Source organism: Carassius auratus, unplaced genomic scaffold, assembly GCF_003368295.1.
Source record: "Carassius auratus strain Wakin unplaced genomic scaffold, ASM336829v1 scaf_tig00001597, whole genome shotgun sequence".
Lineage (NCBI taxonomy): Eukaryota > Metazoa > Chordata > Actinopteri > Cypriniformes > Cyprinidae > Carassius > Carassius auratus.
Window position 1 is genome coordinate 170001 of NW_020523373.1, and position 5865 is coordinate 175865.

At 34.9% G+C, this 5865-nt stretch overlaps 1 long non-coding RNA gene across 1 annotated transcript in view; it reads right to left on the reverse strand.

Moving 5' to 3' along the window:
• Positions 1 to 1044, reverse strand: part of LOC113069453 (uncharacterized) — an 8950-nt gene extending 7906 nt beyond the window's left edge. The window contains exon 1 of the long non-coding RNA XR_003279727.1: positions 720 to 1044. This is a non-coding gene — a long non-coding RNA (uncharacterized LOC113069453). The remainder of the gene's footprint in view (positions 1 to 719) is intronic.
• Positions 1045 to 5865: the final 4821 nt, after the last annotated feature.

Below are 5865 nucleotides of genomic sequence, written 5' to 3' on the forward strand. Positions count from 1 at the left end.
GATGCAGAAGTAAGTCACTCGTGTGTGACTTCATCACAAAGTTGTGCAGATAAACACCTGATTGAACCAGTACCACTTCAATCAATATAAACATCTAGAGGGAATGTTTTCAGAACGTCCAGGCAACGTTCCATTATGATTCAAAATTCTTCCAGTAACGTTAATAGAATGTTCGTTTAAAGTTATCTGGTGTAAAAACAACAACACAGTGGCGGCTCTAGACAAATTTTACTAGGGGGGCCAAGGAGGGGCACATTAAAATGGCAACATATTTTATTTAAATGTAATGCAAATAAATACAAAAAGTAATTATTGGAAAAAATCTACACAGTAATTTTAAACAATCTAAACATGTTAATAAAAACAAATTACTATTAGTACTCTTATAAAATTCAATCAGGCAATCATACATTTCACAATTTAGTATTTATATATGAATGTCAAGAATTCAGAAGTGTATATATTTATAATGCTTACACTACACTACACAGAAATAATATACAATTAAATTATGCTTATTTTAAATGTATTGTGTGTGATTTTAAAAGTTAACGGCTTTTAAAATGTGTGTGTGATCTAACAGGCACATTGTTAAAAATAGCAACAAACATAAAATACAAATACACAAAATAAAGTCATTTTATGCAAATCCACAGCCTTTTTATCTACAGATCAAGCATTATAATAATATGAGTATATAATATTGGAGAGAGTTTTACCATGCATCCTGCTGTAAATGGACGAGGTGCGCGCTATTTACTGAATGGAGAATGATTTACAGCCGCAGAGGAGGGAAAACAAGGTTTCCGTAAACTTTAATTTAATGATGTAAATAGTCTTCTGTTCATAACATTAAGCTATGGAATTGCTTCAGATGACTTTGAGAAATTAAAATCAGGACCCAAGTCACCCAAACTGATGTGAAAAAAGTGCGATGTTTGCATCCCTGAATATGATTAAGTTCCTAATGTGTTTGGGTGCGCTGCACTAATTTACCCGTGTAGAACGTTGCGTCACATTAGTTCCGCTTTTGGCGCTCGCGTTTAAAATCCCAGGCGGCAAGGAAGCATAGACAGTAAAAGAAATGGATACAGTGACTCCATTGGAACTCAATTGAGACAAGTGAAGCCCATTTTAGCGTTTTTCAGCACTTCAGTTTCTGACGCGCAGACTCAAACGAAGCTTGACGACGTCAGCAACCTGTCTGCCAGATGTAAATCTTCTAGTAGCTGTGCGTGCAAACTGTCATCGTTAATCTTGCAGAGACGGCGAGCTTGAGCGGGAGTTCTTTGGTGTGAGTGAGCAGGAGTAAGTATTCTGATTAATTATTTTGTATAGTATTTTAAAATGTAACGCCAGTACGCCATATTAAGTTAATTGCCTGCGAGCTTCTCCTCCTGTCTGTACGGTAATGCAACAGAGAGCCGAGTGGTTATGACGCAATCGTTAGCCTATTTTTTACAAAAACTGTTATACTGGGCCATAATGTAACATAGAAGGTAATGGAGCCCTTTATACATTGTTGTGTATCTTTAGAAATAACAAACAATGTATAAAGTGCTCCATTACCTTCTATGTTACATTATGGCCCGTGTAAACAGTTTTTGTAAAAAATAGGCTAACGATTGCGTCATACCACTCGGCTCTCTGTCGCATTACCGTACAGACAGGAGGAGAAGCTCGCAGGCAATTAACTTAATATGGCGTACTGGTGTTACATTTTAAAATACTATACAAAATAATTAATCAGAATACTTACTCCTGCTCACTCACGACAAAGAACTCCCCGCTCAAGCTCGCCGTCTCTGCAAGATTAACGATGGCAGTTTGCACACACAGCTACTAGAAATCTACATCTGTCAGACAGGTTGCTGACGTCATCAAGCCTAGTTTGAGTCTGTGCGTCAGAAACGGAAGTGCTAAAAAAACACTAAAAAATGGGCTTCACTTGTCTCAGTTGAGTTCCAATGGGGTCGCTGTGTCCATTTCTTTTACTGTCTATGGTAAATTCATATTACTTTTTTTCCAGCACGGGGGTGGCCAGGGACATGTCTACAGAGGCACGGGGCCTCCCTAGGCATCCGTGTAGAACCGCCACTGCAACAACAACAACTAAAACATTATGTGTACATTGTTAATTCTTGAAAAAGAATGTTTTGATGAAACATTTTTAGTTTGAGGAACGTCTGTCTTTAATAGTTTCAGACAGTTCGGAGAATATTTAAAAGTAACTTTCCCTAATGTTTCCAAAGGATAACATGGAACGTTCCTTTAATGTTTTCTTTAACATCTAAAATCATTACTTTTTATTTTTACGTTTTTAAACAAAAAAAAAATTACATTCTGAACGTTCATCCAAACTTTTTTTTTTTTTTTAAATGTTACTAGTTTAAGTTGGTTGACGAGAACTTTCAAAAGTAACTTTTGCAAAAAAAGTTCATTCATTGCAAAATAATAAAATGGAATTTTCCCTTAACATTTTCTCTAATATTCACATAACCATCCTTTTTTTAGTTTTTTTTTTTTTTGCTAATTAAAAAGAAAAAAGAAAAAAAAGGACAACCACTCTGTAATTTCTGTATGTGTTACACTTTAATGGTTTATTACAATACATTTCATTGCCTCAATATTTTATTTATTTTATTTTCATTGTCTTTAATTAATTTATTTATTTTATGTGTTTATTTATTTTGAAGGGAGAGGATGGATAATTTGTTGGTACTACTGTGAATGTTTTTAATGCTTTGCACAAAATAATTATAAATATATAATTATCAAATTAAAAGTTCCTTTAATGTTTTCCCTAACATCCACATTTTTTTTTTTTTTAAATTTAAAAAACTAGATGTTTTGAGTATTTCTGAGGACATTCAGAAACAACATTTTGCATAACTGAAAGGGAATGTTAGCAAAATGTTCTTAGAAACATATTTTAGCTGACACAACACAGCAACCAAAATCCATTTGGTAAGCACAGTATGTTAGCATGCTAATTAAAGCACCATCGCTACAATTACCAAAACTTTACATTTAATAAAAAAAAATCCCAAATAATTTGCATCACTAATCAACTGACTGTTGAATAACTTGTCGATCATTATGAACAATCTCTGTCACAAAAAAGCTTCCTCCACAAAAAATACTTTAATATTGTATAAGATATTAAGACTGGTTTTTAATTTAATATTTTTTTCATGTTTAAAACAAGAGAAATGGCTGTACTTGCAGTAAGACAAAGTTCAATATACATTTGCAGAAAACAAAATTTATTTTGTTGTAATGATGTTTAGATATTTGCACAAAAATCAAAACATATTTGTAATATTTAAGAATTGTATTTTCTTTATGAAAACCAGAGAACTCAGTTTTAGACATCGTTGGAGCTCTTTCTTATGAACTTTTTGTTCTTAGTTTTATGAATTTTTCAATACAAATAATAAGAGAATATTTTTAATTCAGTCCAAAGGTATTAATTTATAAGGTAATAATTTATACTCACTTGTATGCAGTTAGAAAAAAATAAAATCATATTCAATATACATTCTCCATAACCAAATTTATCGTGTTTGTATGGTTTTTAGATATTTGCACAAACACTGCACAAAAATTCTTGATAAAGAAAAGATCTGTAAAATGTATTTTATTTTTGCATTGATGTTTCTGATCACTAAAACCTAGTCAAAAATGTGTCTCTTTAAAAAATTGGAAGAATAAAAAACAAGTCAATGATTGATGTTTCATAGAGCTGTATCAATAACGGGAATATTAGCTCATATCAACTTAGATAGACAAAGAAACTGATAAGATATCTTTGAGTTCACACTGAGATCTTTGCTTTGAGACGTTGTCGAGACATGTGAGAAACGTCTGAGAAGCAGGAGACTGAAGTTGTCTGTGGAACGGCTGGTGTTTTGAACTGTGTGTGAGTAGTTGTGTCAATATTTGATGTGTGATTCCTCCAGGCGTGTGTTTACCATCTCTTGAGTTGGCTCTGATCACAGAGAGAAGCCCGCGGCGATTACAGCCTTCACTTCAAACACACACAGACAGTAAATCACTGGCCACTCTCATCAGACCGGCTCATCCATTCATTCCAGTGTTTCTCAGAGCTACTGTTGTGCCGGCTGAGAGCCCACTGAGCGACGCTGACACTGAATAATAAAGCTGTCATTAAAGTGACTAAAAGGCTGGGGTAATGAAGGCTTTGTCCACAATGAGTGACATCTGTGGCCACCTGTAGAATAAGCCTGTGCAAAATATTGTGCTATGTTTCAGAAATGTAACATTTGGCCTTTTTAGTTCAACTTAATTGGCCCACACCCACTTTCCACATTTGTGATGGATTGGCATTTAAATATAAGAACACAAAGATATCTATATCCTAACTTAATTTTTGTATTTTACGAATTCAAATAAACACAAATTCAAAAAAAGGCATCTTAGTCAGTTCTGAAACAGTGCACGACGCTGCATTTCACTTTCAAAAAAGAATAGAAAAAATAAAAATAAAGTTGGAGTCGGTATGAATCTCTTCTGCCTCACCCAAGGCTGCATTTATTTGATCAAAAATGAATTAAAAAACCAGTTTAAATATTATTACAATTTAAAACAAACTGTTTTCCATGTGAATATCTGTTCAAATGTAATTTATTTCCTGTGATGCACAGCTGTATTTTCAGCATCATTCCTCCAGTCATCAGAGTCACATGATCTTCAGAAATCATTCTGATTTGCTGAAACATTTCTGATTATTATCAATGTTGAAAACAGTCAATATTTTTGTGGAAATCGTGATTCAATAGTTTTTTGGATACACAGATCTATAGAAAGTTCAAAGAGAGCAGCATTTTATTTGATATCATACAGTAAATGTCAGAATTAAGTTGTGATGCTGATCTCCTGAATGTGAAGCGTTTGATTCAGATGAACACGGTCTCTGGTGTGTGAGTTGTTGTGGTGTTGGTCTGGTGTTGTGTTGTGGTGAAGGATGGACCATGACCTCCGCTCCAGTCTCTCATCTGTCTCTCATCCGCTCCGCCTCCGGCTGATTTATCACGGGGAAAACGTTGCAGGCCAATGGGCTTTTGATGAAACTGTTGGAGGGTCCGGAGCGATAAATCCACATCTATACATGCAGGTCACCAGCGACTCTCCCATTCATTCTGCCATCAATAACCTCCACGACACAGAGAAAACCATAACCTCTGAGAAATACTGCAGAGAGACAGGACATGGATTTAAAGTCTTTTTCCACTTCCACCCAAGTTTGTATGAAATGTACATTTACATTTAATCATTTAGCAGACGCTTTTATCCAAAGCGACTTACAGATGAGAACAACAGAAGCAATCAGATCAACAAGAGAGCAACAACATGTTGTAGGATCACATGGATGCTCTGTAGTGAATGGGTGCCGTCAGAATGAGAGCTGATAAAAACATCACAATAATCCACAGCACTCCAGTCCATCAGTTCACATCTGGAGAAGACACAAGCTGTGTGTTGTAAGAAACACATCCATGAGTGGTGAGGATTTTTGTGATGTTTTTATCAGCTGTTTGGACTCTTATTCTGACGGCACCCATTCACTGCAGAGCATGTGATGCAATGCTGCATTTCTCCAAATCTGATGAAGAAACAAACTCATCTACGTAAATGAATAGTACTTTTTTTAGAATTTAGTTTCAAATATTGCATGCATCCGTGGAATTCTCAGATGACCTGCTACATTTTACAAAACGCTGCATGAAAAATTATGGAAAACTGTATCCCACAATGCAATGCAGCTAACTTTCCATTTCCATTGCAACAAATGAACCAGGATGAAAATCAGCTGGTTTCATGATTTGGTCAGACTGCTAAAAT